Below are 21,914 nucleotides of genomic sequence, written 5' to 3'. Positions count from 1 at the left end.
GAGTTATGAAGTAGAATAACACTGTCTTAAGATGCTGATTTAGCAGATGTTAATATTTTAACATCATCACTATAGGGCTCTGTACTTCCATTTCCACTTTCTATGAAAATGCTTTTTCTTGGTATGACCACAGAAGATCAAATTACCTGGGATACAGGTTCCAAGTCTTGTTTGGTGAAAGATTGTTCAAGTCCATGTTTCTTGTCATGCAGGAGAAACTCCTATCTTGGAGCATGATCTAGGCTAGGAGTATGCACATGTGTAGTATCATCCTCAGTATAGCACTTGTATAGAATAATGGAATAAACTCAACCAAAGAGTTGTAAGAGAAAGTACAGGTTTCTTAACCTACTCATTAGCAAGTGCAGATCATCATAGAGTGGCTCAGTTTGGAAGGTACCTTAAAGATAATTTAGTTCCAAACCCCCATCATAGGCAGGAACACCACCCACTAGATCAAGTTGTCCAGGGCCTCTTCCAACCTGGTCTTGAACACCTCCAGAGATGGTACATCCACAGCTTTTCTGGGAAACCTGTTCCAGTGCCTCACCACCCTCATAGTAAAGAATTTCCTCCTTATATCTAACATAAACCTACCTTCTTTTAGTATAAATACATTCCCCCTTGTCCTGTCATTTTCTGACTGAGCCAAATGTTGCTGGGGGCCTCCAGATCTGGACGCAGTACTCCAGGTGGGGCCTCACACAGGCTGAAAAGAGGGGGACAATCACCTCCCTTGTCCTGCTGGCCACACCTCTATCGATGCAGCCCAGGATGCAGTTGGCCTTCTGGGCTGCAAGTGCACACTGCTGGCTCATATCAAGCTTTTCATCCACCAGAACCCCCCAAGACTTCCTCTGCAGGGCTTCTCTCAATGAGTTCTTCTCCCAGCCTGTACTCATCTGGGATTGTCCCAACCCAGGTGCAGCACCTTGCACTTAGACTTGTTAACCACATTAGGTTCATGTGGGCCCACTTCTCAAGCCTGAAACAGATGAAGGGAAACTGACTGCTGGTCCCTGCTCCCCAGAGAGCCTGTGCAACTTGCCTCACTTTCTAAATGAATGGCTTTGTACCAAATCACAGGAGAGTTTCAGAATGTTGTATCTGATCCAACATAAGCTCCCCAAACTTATGTTAGAGGAGGCTAAATTCAATAAACATTAAAAAACATGTTCACAGTTCTTTCCCAATTGTTGCTTAATGTGATGCCTTTTGTAAATCTTAACCTAATCTTTCGAAGTGATTACTGAATAAGAAATAGTTACTTAATCCTTGCTACTGGCCTATGAACTAGGTGCCTAAACCTAACTTAGTTTCAAGTCTCCCTTCCCTTTTTTCATCTCACCTCTATCCTGAATAATACAAAAATCCATCCGGAAGAGCAATGGAAATGTGCATTGTTGAATCTGAAAACATTAAGTTTCTTTGTTCCTGTCTGCCACTACACTGAAACTCAGGCTTATGAGAATGGCAACAACCTAACTATGGCTTGTAAATCAAACCTGCTGAGCTGTGTGAGCAAGCCCAGCATGAACAAGACATTGAATCATCTCTAGCCTGGGGAAGTTGCCAGACAGTGTGCATAATTTCACAACAGATATCCCCCAAATGCCCTATGACAAAACCCTTGTGACTACAGTTTTCAGTATATAATACAGACTTTTGTGGTCTTTAAGAAAGAAAGGAAGAGCTTGAGCATGGACAGGTTGTTGCAGAAGCCCTGGAGTTATAAGCACAAGATAACAGGAGGGACTCCCAAAGGTATAAACACAAGTGGTTAGATTCAAGACACTAAGTGGAAACTTGAGAGTTGGTAAAAACTAATTTTAGAGTGTGTGTTTTTTTTTTTTTAAAAGAAGATAAATAAAAGGTATCTAACATATGTAAAACATCACATGTATCATAAAGACACAAAGGATTTGAAAAAAAAATATTACCAATATAAGCAGGAAGAGAAGAAAAATAAGCAGGGATTGCTAAAGAATCTTCCTCTTTTAAAGATGCTTCACCACATCAACACTACTTCTTAAAATAACAAGTCTGCTCTCCAACTACGTAAAGAAAAAGCATTGCTTTTAGATTTACCTTGTACCCAGGGTGATTGTAGACTCAATCACACACTACAGAATAGGTTAAGTAAATTAGAATTCAGAAGCGCGGTGAGTCTGTGTGTTTACTGCAGCCTTCCCACACAACAAAGTAATTGACCCTGCAGCAGTGAGTCTCAGTCTGCTTGGATGCAACAGTTATCTCCACCCTCTCAAGTCTCAGGTCAAAGTGCTGTATGGAATAGATTTTGCTACACCCAGTATTTTTACTGAAACTGGATGCACTAAAGTCAGCTAGACATCATTTACTTAGAGACAAAATATCAGAAGTTATTCTCAGTTTAGTAAAGGCAGAAATGAAATATATACTTTTTTTTTTAATAAGTGTAAATTCTCTCAGATAAAATACTTAACAATGCATTGTAGTTACATGTGCATGGCGAAAATGCTAGTCTTATTTATCTTATTTTACTTTATTTTCAGAATTGGGTGGCTTATGGGAAACTGAAATGCAGGCCAGAGTTAAAGCAAAAAATGACAAACCAACTATGAAGAAAACAGCGAGGAGCTCAACGGGATAGTCAAATTCATCTTATTCAGTGCAGATTCTCTCATGCAGACTAGGTTCTTTATATTTAATTTCATAGCATAAAGCAGCAGACACGCATTTCGCCTGGTTGGTTAACTTGCAGACAATGTTCATGATTCCACAGGAAGTCTATGGCAAAGTAGAAAACTGAACTGTGAAGCACTTTCATTAGTCATTTCTCTGTGATTTCACCAGTGCAGTGCTGTGATTAAGCAGCAAGGAGAGTGAACATCATGCCTAAACTACTACAGACAATGGATTAGAATGTTCTTTTCACAAAGCCAGTCTCTCACAGCTGATTAAATAATCACACATATTTGTTTACTTGATTGTCTGAGAAAATAGGAGGTTTCAAGATAATACAAGAATGTTATGTTTCTTATGGGGCTCCTGTAAATCACCACTGCTAGACTGACCATCTGTAAGCCAAATTTCCTGAAGAGGCATTCTTACATTTACCTGCAGTAGCACCAACATGCAAGTCTGTCAGTGAAGTAAGGCATCTTAAAGACTGTAGATGTATCCATTATGAAAAGGTCAACCAGACATTGCCCGTTTGTATATAGTTACACACCTGCAGATGTCAAACACAGTAACATGACCCCACTTGTAAACTCCGAAAATATTAAATCAACATAGACTTGCCAGTACGTTTTACAGATGTTGAAGCTCCTTAGAAACAAAAACTTATTTCTTGATTTATTTAGGAAAAAGTTATTTCTTGATTGGAAGGCTAAAATAAATAAATAAAATACAGGCAGTACAGATAGAGTGCTTTCGCTTAATCCCAGAAACAGTTTTATCAATAAACGATTACCCAAAAAACATTCATGCTTTCAAAAGTGAAAAACTACCCCACTGGGAGAGGGAGAAACATAGCTCTGATATTTTGTATGTAGTTTTTCAATTAAGATTAAGGAACTGTAATAATAAATCCCATGGAAAAAGGGTGCTAATTTGTTAAAAAATAAAGGGAAATTACCTCATAATTTGCAGTGTAGTACTGAAATAAATGTTTTTGTTTTAGGTTGCAATAGCTTTAAATGTCAAAACATCTGAATTAATGTATAGTTTGTTTCTTATTCTGTGTAGCATATACTCTGAAAAGCAAGAAGTAATTCATCTACATATAAAGTTTGGATGAAGTAATTGCTAATGAAATAACATTTCATATAATATGAAATGGTGATAGAGAAATAATTATTTTATCAGTATATTTACACTACAACTGCACTGGGTGTCCCTGCCCACGCACTGTCAGGGGGCCCCAGGGCTCCTCTGTGAGAAGAGGCCAGGGCTGCCCCATGCCAGACACAGCCAGTTCCAGCTGGCTCCAATGGCCCCACTGCAGAGTACAGCTGGGCCCAGCAGCCAAGATGGCAGAGCCTCAGGGAAAATGGGCTTAATAAAGGGTAAAAATTAATTAAATTCTCTCCAGGTTGAGACTGTTTTCCTGGAATGGGTACTGGTAAGTGAACTCCCTATCTTTACCTTGACCTGCAAGCTTTCTCACCATATTTTCTCCCCCTGCCCTCGTGAGTGAAAGAGATAGGGGACGGGTGGGCATCTGGCAGCCAAGGTCAACCCATGTAGCAACAGTATACATGTACAATTTATTCTCTGCATGCTAATTTATTAGATACTGAAAAACAGCTTTGCATTTTTCTGACTGGAATCATTGTGTTTTTTAATACAAAAATAATTAGCTACAGCAAATGGGATGTTTTATGTGTATATGAAATATGCCTGTCTCCCAAAGTTGTCAGATTTCCTAAAAGATAATCCAAACATGCACATATTAATTTCATGAATCCAAACAGATGGGTGCTTCTAAAAGATGCTATGAGAAATGTTACAAAATACATATGTGCTTCAGGCAACTTCAAAAAATAAAAAAATCCTATAAGCAGTACTACAAGAGGAAGGAGAAAGGCTGTGAAAACAATGAGAAGTCAAGCTACTACTGGGGAATAAAGTCCTGGGCATTGGAAGGGAAGAACTCATTGGATAGGAGGTGCTTCATCCTCCCATTTTTCCTGTCTATTCCTCCTTTCTGTGGTCTAGTTAGGTTGAAGACACCCACCTGATAATGGTTAGTACTGGGACCACTCAATGTGTTCCTTAATTAAAGGATAGAATGCAGCCTTGGGAAGTTCCCAGACTGTAGATCTACCCTTTTTGCTGAATGCCAGGGTTGCTAGCTGAAGTTTAAAGCTCTGTTTAAAGAACAAAGAACCTTCAAGCTGTGTAAGAGAATCGGAAATCAAGGATGGGGGAAATGCTAAGGGAAAATAAACACTCATCAGGAGAGTACTATGGTTAAATTGTGTATTTCATTTGCACATTCTATACTGCACAGCACACTACATAGCGTTAGACTACATATACAGCATGCAAAATCACTTATCACAGACAGGACTGCTAAGCATTATCAGACAGTTTCTCTGCATAAACCCCTGCAGGATATTCTGCCCTATCTTAGCTCAAACAATTTGACTCCCTTTTATTTATTTATTTTTAAATCACAGAGGTTTTAAAGAATTTATTGGACCTGTAATGGTAAATATCATCGGTGCACCCAGTAGTCTTTCTTGATCACCAGCTTTAACTTTTGCATTTTTGCCTTGAATAGCTCCTCATGAATACAGTGCTTTCAATATTTTCCTTCACACCTCGTTAAAAAGGAACCATATATAAATTCCATGTGTATCCAAGACTTGCTACCGTGTTCACTTTTAACAATGATGAGTCACGTTTCATTTATTCAGTTACAATTACTATTCAAAACTAATCAAAAAAGCCCAGCCTTTTCTTATTTTGAAAATTATTCATTTTGGTATAGTTCTGAATTTACAGAAAATACATGTGCAATTCTAGAGGAAAAACAAACAAACAAACAAACAAAAAAAACAAAAAAAAACCTCTTGGATTTGCAAGAAATGGATAGATAAAATGCTACTTGACCATGACAAATTGCATCTTTCTTTAACACATATCACTCAGCTTCTCCTGATACACAACTGCACCTTGAAACAATATTTTTCAAGCTCTATGCACATAGCTTCTTCTTAATGTTTTCAATAAACAGGCTAATTAGATGTAGAATCACAGAATGGCTGAGGTTGAAAGGGACATCTGTAGGTCACCTGGTTCATCCCCCCTGCTCAAGCAGGGTCATCTAGAACAGGTTGCCCAGGACCATGTCCAAATGACTTTTGAAGATCTCCAAGGAAGGAGACACCACTTCCTCTCTGGGCAACACCTGCCAGTGCTCCATCATGCACACGGTGAAGAAATGCTTCCTGATGTTTAGACAGAACCTTTCATCTTCCAGTTTGTGTTAACGGTTAAAGAACAAATATTTACAAGTATATTTTATATATTAGAAAATTTAAATTCTTTCCATTGATTTTTCTCAGATCTGGGTTCAAAGCAGGACAAAGATTTAGTTTTGATGAAAAGCCCATCTTCCATATTTATAAATTTAAAGCAAAGTTTATCTATTTGGCTACGAGAAACTGAATAGTCTGCCTTGGAGAAAGTGTCAAACATGCACATTTCTTGTTTCCTCTATTTTTAAACAACTACATATATAAATTTCTTCCACTGACCAACCAGGTATGTAGAACATATGGTTGAAAAGTTATTCATCAACCAAGATCACATAATGCCACCTTGGATCACAATAAGTAACCTCTTAGTTATTTCTTAGTTTTTAACAATTAGTCCCAACACAGCTAAATATATAATTTAACATGAAGAAGGATGGCAGCATGTGACCCACGTTAAAACAAAACAAAACAAACAAACAAAAAAAAAAACCTCTGTTGTCTGGAAATATATATCTAATTAAATATATGAAGAAAAATAACCAAGAAGGTAGACAAAAGAACAAGGGAATTGTCAACTGTAATGCTAACAAGGAATCCTCATCTGTCAAGCAGTGAACAGGTTGTATCAGGGTGTCAATTTTATATCAGTTTCCTAGTTCCATTTCTCTCAGTCTCTCAGCAGCATTCTAAGTAAAACTTTCAAAGCAAATGTTTGATTTACAAGCAAATCTATAGATGTAGATCTTAAAACAAAAATGGACTCCTTGACAATTTCCTGCCAACTTGATAAAAATCTGCCTAGGATTTCGGTGCTCCTGGTCTCCAAAAGGTACTTTGTGATCCTGCTAGCTGGTTTCTTTTTCAGTGAAAATAATCCCATATGGGCAAGAATGGGATTATGCCTACAACACAAAGTGAATTTTCATTTTCACGTAATGCAAGCAGGAAACTATAACGCTCTATTTGACAAGTCCTACATTGCTACAGTGCTGATGTAATCTAGTTTTAAGGCTAATATTTCGTGAATTTCATTTCGAGGGTTTATGGATACCAACAATAAATACAGCTATGAGATTTTTTGCTTTCTTCTCTTTAAACATAGATGTAAGTGGTGCATTTTGTTCCTTAAGTGTAATTTCAATTTCGCTGTGCTGCAACGTTAATTATTTTCCTTCAACAAAATCTACATCATTTTCTTAACAGAAAAAATGCAGGTTATTACACTGCAAGAGTGAAAGTATTTGGGATTCAGTCATGACCAATACGTTAATGATGTAGTACAGAGCCCAGTGAAATAACGTCAACATTATCTGCAATCTGCACAGCAAAAATGAAATGTCAGCCAATTCCACCAAATGGCAAATGGTTTTACTGTTCAAGGAGATGGTTTATAAATCTGTTAGTTCAGACAGGATGACATAAAATAGGAAATCAAGAATTTGGGGGTGGGGGAAAAGAGGAGAAGGGGAAACAAAAAATCAAGAGAGTCACTACTTTTACACTTCCTCTACGGTAAATTGTAGAGTTTTGTAGGTGCTATTTTCAGTAGTAAACTTGATTAATTTAATGGGTACAAAGATAGAAGGATCAACAGTTTTAATGCCTAGAGAAAATTATTCTATGAAAAACAGCTGTTTAATCTTTGTATAAATGCAACCTACTTATATGCAAAATAAGCCCTGCAAACATTTTTAAGGTCATGAACATTTTTGATAAAATTCATCTATTAAGTTTAATAACAACAGAAATTATAAACTGAACATGCTTATATCTCGTCCAATCTACTTAGTGTTGGAGATTTGTCTCTCCAGCACAACAGTAAATATGACTAGGCTGTTTGTATATATAGCAACATTTACAAATTTACACTTGTTCATACACAAGTGAATCCTCTCTCATACTTCCTTTTAACAGATACTGCCCTAAAAAACACACAGACTAGCATCTGGTATTGACTGTTGTCAATTACTACAGCATCAGCCATATTATTTGCATTTATTATTAGAAAAGGCAGACCATTTCTTTCAAAATTCATAATACATATTAAACAATTCAAAAACACCAGATATCAGGTTAGGGCACTGACACTTGACCTTTTGACGGTTTAGAAGAGAGGGTGGAAATAATTAGTCTTTATACAAAACTGAATAGGTGCCATTTCATAAAATTCTTTAATTAGTCACTTGAAATAATGCCTATTGCTTAACTAAGACAGCAAACATAGCTCAGGCTATAAATTCCAATAGGCAGCAGAATTATTCTTCATTTCACTAAACATATCCTATGGCCGATGCAGTTCCGAAAACCTCACCTAATAATGCCACAATTAATGGAATGTATAAAAATATTTTTATTTAAATGTCTAACCTTTTTTTTTTGAACTGACAGAAAGAATTTCTGAAACTATTTCACTGCATTTTCCTTATTCAACTAAATTTCTTATATAAAGAAAAATAAAAGTTAATACAGTTGGAAATTTGTTGTCTTAGAGTTTTATTTTAGTGTTATTGCATCCTGAGAGAATGAATAAGCAAAAACTCAACATGTTATGACCTTGCCAGTTTACCTCACAACAAAACAGAAGTGACTTGTCTTTGTAGTGTTTTCAGAGGATAGCTCACACATTCTCCTGTCTGAAGGTGAAAAACTGTCCCTATTCAGCAGTTGAAATAAGGTCTCAGTCAGAAATCTCTCTTCTTTAGAATTGACTTAAGGTAAAAATACAGTATTTATTTATTTATATATATATATATATAAAATTGGAAAATTGCTATGAAATACAATAAGCAAGAAAAAAATATCCCATACCCTAGAGCACAACTATCCTAGTACAGTTGCAGCTAAACCACAACCTTTTCTAACACATTCAGCCACCCTGCTGCAATACCAGCTGTTACAAATTAACTCAGAGATGTACTCATTTATACCAGCTGAGAAAGTGAGTTTGCTTTCTTCAGTGATTGTTTATCCATCTTTCATCAGACATTACTTCAAAAGGAGGGAGGAAGGAACTGAATTGCACTGTTCCTTGCCTGCTGAGGTCTAAGGTGTAGATTATCAGGAATCTGAATTTGTCTGTTAATTCTGGAGATGCTTGTTTTTCAAGGATAAAGCTTTTTTAATCCCCTGGATGAGTACTTCTTGGGCTAGCTTAGCTTGCCTCACACCTCTCACTGTCAGGATTCATCCAAAACATTGCCTAAAGGACATGAACAACTGTTCTCAAAGAACATCTTAAACAGTTTGCCAAAGAAAGTGCATTACTGATTATATTTGTATTGGGTTTACTTGCAAGGTTTTTATAGTAGGGGGGCTGCAGGGAGTGGCCTCTGTGAAGAGTCCAGTAGTAGTTCCACATTAAATGAGTCAGGTCCAGACAGCTCCAAAAGGGACCAACCACTGCCCAGAGCCAAGCCAATAAGTGATGTTGTTTGCACTTCTGTGAGAGAAGATTTAACGGGGAGGGAAAAAAAAAAAAAAAAACAACAAACAACTCACTCTTCTCTTTCTCTCCCAGCCGCTGTTGCACAGAAACAGAGAGAAACAACCCTGCAGACACCAAGGTCAGTGCAGAAGGAGGGCAGGAGGTGCTCCAGGTGCAGGAGCTGAAGTTTCCCTGCAGCCTGTGGAGAGGCCCCTGGTGGAGCAGGCTGTCCCCCTGCAGCCCATGGGTCCCACAGCCTCCACACTGCAGCCCGTGGAGGAGACCCCAGTGGAGCAGGTGGATGTGGCCTGGAGGAGGCTGTGGCCCATGGAGAGCCCCCGCAGGAGCAGACCCCGGGCCAGAGCTGCAGCCCACGGAGAAGAGCCCACACAGGAGCAGGGGGTCTGGGGGGCAGCTGCTGCCTGTGGGGGACCTGTGCTGTCCATTTCTGAAGGACAGACCCCATCATACAGAACCATACTGGAGCAGTTCTTGAAGAGCTCTAAGATCAGTTTGGGAAGGATGGCATCATGTGGGAGGGACCCCATGCTGGAGCAGTGGAAGAGTGTGATAAGGAGGGAGCAGCAGAGATGAAGTGTTATGGACATTGAAGCATTGAAACTTATGCACCTATTTCAGAACCATGAATTCTTGTTATCAGCAGGTATCTGAAAATTAGTCACTATAATGTTCACTGCTGGGATGTTTCAATACTGTTATACTTGGGGCCTTTTATTAGATGTATTCCATATCCATTACTACATAACACAAAGAGCTCTGGTTCACAGATCTAAAGCTTAGGAAAGGAAAATCCTGACCAAAATCCCTCATTTCCCAAATTAGGGGGGCGGGAGGGAGGCAGAAAAACCACAATAGATGCAAAGAAACTGAGGCACCGTTGAAAGTTAGAACACAAGTACAGTATTCACTGGCTATTAAGAAAGCAATGATTAATCATCTGTTTTAAAGTGAGCAGGGGTTCTGCTTAGTGTTCATGTATTTGCCAAGATCACCATCCTGACCTTCACAGTCGTTGAGTAAATAGCATCAGATGTTGAGCTGTAAGACCACATAATTCAGCTAAGAATACATATTTATTTAAAAAAGAAAAAAAAATAGACATGCTTGATAAAATCTCACCTTAGTTTACTGCAGCTATACTGAGAGGGTAGGAGGGAGATTTTCTCAGAGGCACACTGGGCGAGGTCTCTTCAAACCTAGGAAACTATGTTTGCTTCTGTGGCTACTACTGCAACTAGTTGGTGTCCAACAGGCTCTGCACCTCCTCTACAAGCAGAAGTTTCATGCTGTAATACCTAACAAATTTGCCAGCTAGACTTGAGAACCACCTTCTGTTACAGTGTTTGTTTGGATATTATTTAAAAAGTAGAGAAGAGCAGAGATTTTAAAAGGATGGTCAAAGTACATTTGCTTAAAAATGTTTGGTTTTACAATCTTTTTTATTTTTTATTTTTTTACAATTTGTATATGCAAAGAAATATATAGATAGATTAAATTAAAAAAAAAAAAAAACATTGTTAGCCATGTCTTGGCTTTTTGTGGATTGTGAATCTGACTGCAGCTAAATGAAGTGTGAAAGTTGAGTGACTAGTTTTTCTTGGACACAGAATAACATGAAATGCTTTTTATCAGTCCCAGTCATAAAAACAAACAAAAGACCCTGTTTCATTCGTCATCACTAAAACTGTATTTCCCTTTTTTGTTTCATAACATGAGACACCTTTCAGAACATAAAATGTGTCTTTACAAAGGGACCTGAAGTTCAGCTTGGGTCAATACTGCTCAATAGTTCAATAAGCAAATAAGCATACTTAACTAGACAGAAAAATTAATTAGGAGTAAATAAATTAAATATATATATATATATATATATAGTTCTTTGTGTGTCCTAGAGAAATTTAAATTAGAGGTACAGACCAATTCCCCTAGGATTCCAGTTTATAGGTGTTCCATAGTCATCAGCCCTAAGGAAATACTTAATCCATGACCTTAGTATGCACTTAAATTCAGGAGCATATTTAGAACTGGTATATGGTCAAATCAAAACTGCACATCTTCAAGAGTAACGAATACAAGAAATGGAGTCAAATGTTGCTTCTTTTTATAATAACAGCTAGACAGAGGAATCAGGCAAGTTTTCTTGAAGTATAGACTTCCTAGAGAGAAAGCAGCCAAAAGGGGAATTAGGATTAAATAATAATAATAATAATAATAATAATAATAATAATTTAAGCATTAAGATTACATTGCACTTCTGAAATTTATTTAGAGCTTAAGAAATACCTGAAGTACAGCAGACTGAACTTAGTTGATAAATATTGTCTTTGATTCACACAAAATCTTTTAAACCCTGATTCAATATACTAGTATAAAAAAGATCAGAAGAGAGATCAATGTTTCATCACAACCATTCTCAGTACTAAGTTGCATCAAACCCATAACAGCATACTATGTAAAAAAATTAGCACAGTTTTAGTCTTAGTATGGATGCAAATTATCCTTCCTTGAGAAACTGGATATTTTAGAAGATCTACAGAATAGAGAAGAAAAGGGAAGAGAAAAGTATGTGATTTAGAGGAATTTCTGAGAATTTGGACACTGATCTGCTAACCACTCAAGCAGAATCCACAGCCCCAAATTATATTAAATTTCTACGCAATCCAATAGGAAAGATTGTCAATGACCAGACAAGCCAGTATGCATAGCAGTGATTATGTAAGACATTTAGAAGAAAATATAAGATGAGTAGTGTTTATCATAACTTGTGTACATAAAGACATGCATAAATACATAATCATCATGAATAAAAAGTGATATTCCTAAGATAGTGATCTGTCAAAAGAAAGCTCCTACTTCCCACTCTCGATTCTGTAATTTATGCAGTTGCAGCTTAGTATTGAATATATAGATAGTCTTTAAAGCAGAACTGAAATTCAGATGGATTCTTTATCCACTGCAAACTATCTCAATAGTTTAAAGTTATGCCATGCAAGAATGAAACTACTTAAGAAAATAAAAAGGATTGAAAGCTCCCACCCATACACACCTCCTTTGCTTCCCCTTAAGCAAATCAAGTGGCTACATGACCACATTGTGGACGCTTTCTGGGGTTAAGTGGATTTGGCTCCTCAGAAAAAGTGAACTCAAACATGTGGTCCAATACCAGACTAATAAATAAAACACTTAGCTTAAACTACTAAATAGAAATGGCATTATGACAAACTGTTTTCACAGTAAGTGAAAGTAACAGTAACAGAAAGTAACAGAAAGTAAGTAAGTAACAGTTACTGTTTCATCAGTAAGCTTGGTGTAAGGACCAATCCTAATATTTTCCTATTATTCCTTGTGTGAGCAGAGGAGTTTGTACCTCCCAACCAGCTGTCAGCACCAAAACTGAACACACCTTTATCTCCTGGGCATGTACAGAGTAAATCTATACTGCCAGAAATGAAATTGCCTGCCTGCTCTTTCATTTGGAATCACTTTGGGAAATCCAATGTAACAGTAAATTCAGTAATTCCCTAAATGAGTGAAAATTTGAAGTGATATTTATTCATGACAAATGCAGACACTAGCTCACATGTGAAAACAATACAGATGTTTTGGCAGAATGCCACAGGTGTGTGACTATATTGTTTTCAGCCTTGGGTAGCTCAAGCACCATAGCAAAACTTCTAAATTATCTAACAATTGGCCAAATCAAGTATATCTGCATCAAAAAATTATTTTATGCCCTACATGAATTTTAGTCATCCATCCCAAAGTTTTCACACCTTAGATCCTCATGGTTCTGTGTTGAAGGGAAAAAAAAAAAAAAAAAAACACTTTGATATGTCAGATACGATAGTGATGACCTTAGTTACATGCATCAGAAAGTTCAAGTTAAGCTCTACTAAGTTGTCCTAAGAGAAAGAAAAACTAAACTGTTAATCTCTGACCAAATCACAAGATTAGACCACAAAGGCCAAAAAAAAAAAAAAAAAAAAAAAAAGCACCGTATGGTTCATATCCATTTGTGCTATTTTTGAATATTAAATCCATTATATCTCTGTTATGTTTGCCACAGTGTAGATAGGAGTTCCTTGAAAGTGATTAATCAGTTTCACTACATAAACCGCTATTTGAACAACATTTACTTGGCTAAATTATTCCATTAAAATATTTGCCAACTGTGAGAGATATTCCAAACAACGCAAGATAAATATATCAAGCTCACAAATCCCCATAAGGCAATTAGAGAATCAGTTAATGAACATTAGGAAAGACCAAAACAATTGTCTTCATTTTCTGTAGGAAAGGGACTATTTAACATTTTTCAAAATGTCATACAAATATGAGGCAAAATTATTTTGTTACTGTACCTCATCTGTGAGGTATGTCTAGGGTTACTCAAGGTATTCATTAGGTAGATATTTCATTTTTTAGCATTCTTGAACAATTTTGTATTTTAAGTATAAAATGCACTCATTTGGACAGAAGTATGATTGTACCCTTTTATAATAAGCATGACTGCTTTATAAACCTTTAGCTAAAGATATTCAAAGCAGAATTCTTCTTTTTGTTAATGTTATTTGATTATATATTTTTTTTTATCTTCAAACCATATTACTATATCATATAGGTCATTTACAACGTAATTATTAAAGAGATTTTAAACTAGGTAATATTCATAAGAAAAGAGTGTGCAAATCGTGATACATCCCATGAAACAATTATCTAGGAGAAATAAAAAGTAGGATATTTAAATACTATGTTCATTACTAGTAATTTGAGAAATATTAAACATTTGATGAATACAGTTTTTCTGTTTCATATCACTATAGTTATTTTTTTCACTACTTTTTGAAAACAAAAAAGGAAAATACAAAAAAAAATAAGCAGAGCCAGATCTCAACACTCAGAACACAAGCAATCTTCATGAAAATTTTCACCAAGAAGAAATCTTTATGAGTGTATTTTTTCAATGATCTCCACTCTTTTTCCACCTAATACAGGAAATATTGAGGAAAAGAAAATATTTTGCTGAAGTATTTTCTGTTATTACAATTTTTATATCTGTAGTAAAGACTCAGGCAACTTATCCTTCAGTTATAAACTTATCTGTTTAGATAAGAACAAAATGAAGCCCAACAAGTGTAAGCTGACATCATTTCAACAGGGAGAATCCAGTGAGTAAGTAGAAAGCAAATCCATATAAAAACCTCAGGCTAATGGGTAATATGGCATATGAGAGTTCTAATTAGTTAGACAATCAGTTATAAAGCTTTATTCTAAAAGTGACAAATATGCTGAAGAATCAGATGCAAGAAGAGGAACACTAATTTGTCTGTTGCTTTATATGATTCACTTTATATATATATATATAAATATTTAGCATGGATGTGCAGAAAAATCTTTCTTTTTTCCTTCAGGAAGCTTCTGTAGATTTTTTGGGGTAAAGTTAAACAAAACCCAATACGTGAATTAAACTCTAAAAGCATTGACCACTAGTTCCTAGGCCAAATTGTTAGCACTTCCATGTCTGTCATGGGGATCTTCACTTTTGTTGTGGCTGGAAAGTGACCTTCAGTCAAGAGTCATGTAATTTCTATTTTATCTGAATGATCACTCAGAAAAAAAAAAAAAAGAAAAAAAAAAGACTTTTTACTAGACTAGTGAAAGCAGCCTTCAATGAGCTATGAATTATACGGACTTATTCTTAAATTCTCTGTATAGTGAAAATACATATATCTTAAGAGCTGTTTCTGAAAACTTTGGTAAAGCTATACAGCAATTTTTCTTTAAGGTTGTAAAGTCTAAAAGGGGCTAGTTTAACATCTCTTTGAAGCTAATGGGAAGAAAATGTCCAATTGTCAGCAAATATTTTTGATCTTGTAGTAAGCGTGCATAGGGCCACATGACTAGATGATATTCTGAGAGACTGATGTTATACCAGGAGTTTAAACTGAGTGATCCCCCATGAACAATGAAGAAAAGGGTTCTCTAAAGGATCATTCAGAACAGGATTCTTTGAATGGCCTGAAATAGGAACCTATCCCTTTCCTCCCTGATGAACTTAAAAAAAAAGAAAAAAAAAAAAGTTTGGCCTCAACATCAGTTCTCACAGGTAAAACATACCAGAAGATACGGTTATAATTAGAGGTCTACCTTTGATTATTTCTATATACCTCTCTGCTTAATTATAGATGTCAGTGCAATAAAGTAGGCTCAGCTTTTTGTATAACATTTTTCCCCAAATTGCATCTGATACATAGTCATCTTGTCAAACCCCTACTTTAAAAATTAACATAGCAAAAGCAATCCCACGTTTTTGAAAAACTATCCATTTAAACAAATAACAAGTACAAATAGGCTTTAATTTAAATCAGCTTCCTGAACAGCTGTAAGAAATTGCTCAGAACAATTTTATTTAGACTACCATGCACAAAATATGATTATACTAAGGAAATTGTATTCCTTACTGAGGAATACTAAGGGATTATATTAAGGAAAGCATCAAAATATATCTGCATGGCCACTATGCATTAAAAAGTTAAAACTATATGTTACGCCTGTTCAAATCCAAGAAGAAAACATATCAGTAATTGTTTTAATTGATTTTGTGGAATAATTATTTGCTTGGGAACAATTCTTTTTTTATTATGAGGGAACATAAATAGACAAACCTAGAAGTGTGCTGAAGGACTCAGAACAAGAGACTCAGCTGTATAATTTAGAAAGTGATGATACAGTAGAACTGATGACCCACAAGTGAATATCAATTTCTATGGTGATATAATTAGTTTTTGTTAAAAATACACTAGATGAGTAAAAATACTCTAGCAACATTTAGTATGTTTTTACACAATGTACACAAAATCAAAGAATCATTTTAATATGTGTAGGCTTTAAATGGTACTCAAATGCTAATTGTATGCCCTTAGTACTTATTACTACTTCAAAACTGTTACTTTGTATATAAAAAATAGCCTGTTGGAATTTAGTGTTCTTGTGGCGTTTTGTCAGCATCACGGTCCAAATACTAATTCTGTTTTTTTATTTTATGGTGTATCATACTAATAATTAGGCACAGATTTGTATATAGTCAGTGCTGGTAGATGTTACTTTAATTTTTACTTGTGTTACCCATGGAGCAATACCTGAAGACCTCTTCCTCACCAAAATGAAAGCATAAAAGTCCATGTTTGCCCTTTGCATGACAAAAGAGAAGGATTTTTTTTTTAATCATCTCTGTCATTCTAGCAGAGAAGCACTCTGTCCCTAAAAAGAAAATACTATACAAACTGGAAAACACTTTTCCCAATCTTCTTAATAAAATGGATACATTTGACTATCAGTTACTCATTACATTTTGGTGATGAAGAATAATTACCAAATTTGTGTCCTATATTAGTTTGCAGTTAGGCTTCAAGCCCCCATATAGATAAAATGCATATGGTTCCTTCTGTGCTTCAAGACTTGAATATGAAATTAGGTACCTTTATATCAAATGGCACATTATAGAGTTATAGCTGTTTATGAGTGCATCTTTTGTTGCAAGTAGAAATGGAATGATTGAACTTCTCAGACACCAGAAAACTGAAAGACCAAAAATATGTTTCTAAGCACAAACTACTCTTTTATCAACATTTCTACTATCTGCAGCAAATCAGCTTGTCAGAGTAATTTTATGAGGTACGTAAATTATGTATTATTGCTGTCAGATGTAGGTACAAAAGGAATGTGCAACAAATTTTAGGCCTTTTAGCAGGCACAGAGGAGACAATGGTAAGTACATTTTGAATTAACTGAAGTAAGTTGACTTAAAATTAACACACTTGGGGATGGGGATGTGTTGTGAGGTGTTTTTTTTTTTTTTTTTGGTGCTTTTTATTTATCTACTTTGAAGTGGTCTCTGCTATACTTTTCAGGTACACCCAAACTTCCCAGTTCCATTCATAACCAAGTTTTAAGACAGTAATTTTGAATACTTTCATTCAAAAAAGCATGATCTATGAGATGCTATAATGCAGAAATAAAACATTTAAAGGTATTTCACATGGTATTCATCAATTCTATGTAAATGAAGTGGTAGGAAGTCTGGACAGTGTTTGCTATATTTGAGTTAGGAAACGTATTACCTTTGAGCTGTCGCTGAAATGCTGTTATGGAAATCCAACACACTGATCTTTTGAAGATGAACTAATCTCCAAGCATGATTGGAGATTTAAAAAATAAAGAAAACAAACAAAAATTTGAATATAAAATTTCACTGTAAAGTGATACCTCTGATCATTTTTATTAAAACTGTAACAAACACTATGTCATATACAATAATTGCCATAAAGTAACAAGTATTTGGGATCTACAGATACGTGGAAATGTGTGAAAATCATCTGTAGTCTTTACTGATTAGAAATGTTTCTAGCAGTCACAATGTGGAACCAAAACAGCGGGTGTCTTCAAAAAAATATGTATATCCACCATAAATATGGTGACATTGGAGACAGTTAAAACTACCTCTTACAGACACACTTAAGCTAATTTTAAATTAATTTGGATTCCATTAGCATGGTAGTCATGGAGCTCAAAGAACTCCCTAGAAACTTGACTAACTTAGATGACTAATCAATCTACACTGATTATTTGCATCCAAATTTACAATCTTTAGGTTGTCACAGCTTTGACTGTGGTATATACATGCCATGGCAGCAGTGCAATGAGGAGAAAACAAGGTAAGATGTGATAACATCTATTAAATATGGAACTAATTTTTACCAAAACAGAATTTAATTATAAATAAAGATACCACTGATTTCCACTAAGAAAAATAATTGTCCTTCTGGGCCTCTGCTTAGCAAATCAACAACCCAGGAAAGATAAAATATTTTCAGGAGAGCATTCTTTTGTGGTTTGTTGTTTTTTTGTTGTTGTTGTTTGTTTGATTGTTTGTTTTACTCTGATTTTCCATCATAATCAAAGAGCTCTTAGAAAACACAATCTCCATCTCTCATGTAATTAAACTGGCTCAAAATTGAACTACATAAAATGGTCTCAGTTTGCAAGTGAAGGGCACTGTCACTTACACTATACATTAAGAAAGAGCTCCTCCCAACCCCAAGTTAAACCCATTGTATTTTACAATTCTATAGAAATTAACAGCACTTTTCTAAAATAAATAAATAAAAACCATTGAATGTTGTTTTTTTTTGTGCAAAGCTGAATAAAATAATTCAAAAACAGCAACAAATAATTCAAAATTTTATTTGAAAATACTGTCAAAAGTACTCAAATATTCTAATAGAATTTCAAGCTATGTCTGTTTTGAATGTTATTTTAATTTATTTTTAGGATAACGATGTAACTTTAAAATTTTATATACAGGAATTTAAAAAGAAGTGTACAACTTTGAAAACAATAATATGATTTCAAACAGAAGATTAAAATAATTTAAGAGAGTAAAAACCAGGATGAACTCAAAAAAAAAAAAAGAAAAACATTTTCATATGTACCTGAATTTGCTCAGCTACGAATAAAACAGATTGCATAACTCATCTTTTCTCAATGTTAAATTTTGAAATGAAATATTTTAGAGTGTAATCACACACAAGGTTTTATAATTCACTTTGCCATCTTGAGCACCTGTGCCATTTGAGAGGGTAAAACATACAGTTTAAATCAACGTTAAAGAAATAGGGTTTTCTGAACATTTTCACAAAACAGATCTGTCAAAAACTGCAAGCATATCAGTTTACCACTTTCATGTCCATACTAATCACTTTAAATTCTATAAGTGTTGAGTCTCAGAAAAACAAACTAACCCTCAGTACACTGCCCAGTTTTGTTCCTCTCTTCATTTCATAAATAGAGGGAGAAAGTATGTGTGAGAAACATCAAGAAACTATATGTAACAACCAAAAATTACTGTTTAGCTCAAGTCTATTCAGATCACACACAATCTCTTTTGGTAGATGCATCAGAAGATTTAAGCTGGTCTTGGCAAGATTTTAGTTTCATTGCAAACATTCTCTTTTACTCATATAGGAATCCCAAAATAATGAAAATCCGTATCTAATCTGAGATCTTCAACAATCATTTAAGATCTAATCAACAGTCTTTCTCTTTCTTTACTATTCCTACATCCCACCATGCATTTCATAAAGAACAGATTATCTATAGCCACATCTATGCAAAGGAAAGTGTTTCTCAGGCTGCATATCTGAAAACATTTCCAGAGGAGCAATATCAACAGCAGCACAGAAGTCAGTTAATAGACTGACAGCTGCTAAAAACTGTTGAGGAAGACTTCAAAACTGCCCTTTGCAGCAATTACATGTTGAGAAAAGGTGAATTTTACTGCCCTTACTAAGGTTTTGACCTAGATCTGCCACAGATGAAACTTTGCATTCATATAGCACCTGCCATCTTCCATCCCTAAGGATTTCAGAGCACTTTTCAATAAGGCAGAACTGCTGGAATTGACATTCAGGAAGGCATTTTAAGAATTATTCTCCAAGTGGAACCTTTGACACTAAGCAGACTTATTTTGTTTTCAAAACTACTAGGTAAGAGTTGGAAAATGAAAAACAGTTCTCCAAGGAAGATTCTAAAAATAAAACAGCCACAGAAGCTCAATAAATCCATAATTACTTCTTTTAATAGTCAGCCTGTTACCCTATAAATTGCAGTAAGAATTCCATTTAATGTTAGGATATTTATTTATAAACACTTATGTTTTAAAATCCCACAATTTCCAACAAAAGCTGTAAAAGCATAGCTGCAATCAATTAATTTTAACCTATGTAAGGGTGTTTCAGAGCTACATGCTTAGAATAGTGTGAATCTAACTTTATAGATCATCTTTGAATTATATAGTCTATAACACCTATTAGTATGTGATCATGTGCCATATCTCTGAATGTTGGCAAACTTTGTACATTCCAGTATTGGCATGGAGGCCCTCCCAAGGTGAAGTACATAACAGACCGTACACTTGCATGGGAAATGAAGCCCACAGTAACCCAAGAAGAGGCTGACAACGTCTCTTCCAGCCTAGATAATTCTGTGGTTCTGTGAATGCTACACACGACCAAAGATATTCTGTGTCCACATTTCTCAACAGACAAAATAACTTCCAATGTTTTTTATCCTACAAGAACTTGTAGGACACCCATTATAACCTATCTAGCACTTGCTCTGTCACAGGGCTATGCAGAAGATGTTTCCTTTTCTAACAACTTCCTTAAAAAGCACAAATGGTGGTGAAGGAATGCGAGCAAGAAGCTTGGCATATAGGTCAAGTACTTTCCACCTTGGTCTGCAGTGGCCAGCTACTGTATCTGCCAGATCATGTTTGGTCCTCCAAACTGCCTTCATGGAACCAGTCGCCCTTGTATGTGTCAGAGTCCAGAACCCCTAGAGGCATGTGGGCTCCTTTAAAATATGCCCATGGAAAGGATGATTTCCTTTCCTTTCACATAGGTGACAGTCTGGACCCAGTGTCAATACTGCTCACCAGCATCCAGAGTGACAGCACAGACCAGAGAGAAATGGAGGAGAGAAAATCCTCCTTGGGATGTGTATCTTCTATCTTCCAAAAGCAAGTAGAATTTTATATTAAAATTTTATGAAATCATTCACAGGGCAGGAAATGAGATTAATACCAACAAGTGCAGACGTCCTTGTCCTTCAGCACTAACAGTAACCACATGGACTTTAGCCCTGCAAGAAAATTTGAGTTAAATCTTTCCCCATACCAGCAGCTTACAGAATCCTCAACCACTACATCAACAGCCTCTCCTATCCATTTGAACTTCAGGTGAAGACCTACATCTGCCTGGTGTTCCAGTAGCTTGTCTGTGAAAAGAAAAAAAAAAAAAAAAAAAAAAGAAACTCAAAACTCACATACATAAAATAGTTGCTTTCCAACACTCAAGTTTCTGGACCAGAAAGCCTGAGTTTCTTCTGGGGTTGCTTATGAAAGGCTGCTTTTTAGACACACCTATGCAGAATGCAATGAAAACCTTTCCTAGACTCATTGATAGTTACAACCAACTCAGTTGATTCTAGGCCTATTCTTAGGTTTAAAACACCTGCCTGCACAGAGCATGAAAACTCTTTTGTACACAAAGACTGTTACACTTCTGTGTGTATGTGTTTGTCCTCCTTGTGCAGGAGGAGACAGGCACAGACTACAGACATGACAACATGCAAAATCTTCCTGTGGTGACAGGCTTGCACAGAATGTCTTTGTAGGTCAATGTGTAGATATTACTAGCATAGCAGCGTGCTTAGTCTGGGAAAAGCAGGGCAGGGTTTCTGACCTGCACATCAGAGTATCTGAATACAAATCCCATGCAGAAAAGTCAGAATTAAGACAATGCAAGTCTGTGGTGCTTTATGCGATATAAGTTAACAGCTTCAGATGTTCCAGATAAATACACCAATGTGCATGATTATCCCATCTGCACAGTGGACAGTGTCGATTTGGTCTTTATAGATGTTGAAGTTTTACATTA

General features: G+C 35.8%; 1 protein-coding gene across 18 annotated transcripts in view; it reads right to left on the bottom strand.

Moving 5' to 3' along the window:
* Positions 1-21,914, bottom strand: part of GRIK2 (glutamate ionotropic receptor kainate type subunit 2) — a 414,885-nt gene that overhangs the window by 308,415 nt on the left and 84,556 nt on the right. For 2 of the 18 annotated variants that reach the window (XM_035561784.2, XM_035561782.2), the window contains one exon: positions 17,538-21,252. The exons of 13 other annotated variants lie outside the window; for them this stretch is intronic. The gene's annotated coding sequence lies outside the window, so the exon portion shown is untranslated. The remainder of the gene's footprint in view (positions 1-17,537; positions 21,253-21,914) is intronic. 3 more of the 18 variants (XM_035561786.2, XM_050709386.1, XM_050709388.1) reach the window with 2 other exon arrangements.

This window comes from Cygnus atratus, chromosome 3, assembly GCF_013377495.2.
Source record: "Cygnus atratus isolate AKBS03 ecotype Queensland, Australia chromosome 3, CAtr_DNAZoo_HiC_assembly, whole genome shotgun sequence".
Classification (NCBI taxonomy): domain Eukaryota; kingdom Metazoa; phylum Chordata; class Aves; order Anseriformes; family Anatidae; genus Cygnus; species Cygnus atratus.
This window is presented reverse-complemented; position numbering and strand designations above follow the sequence as displayed.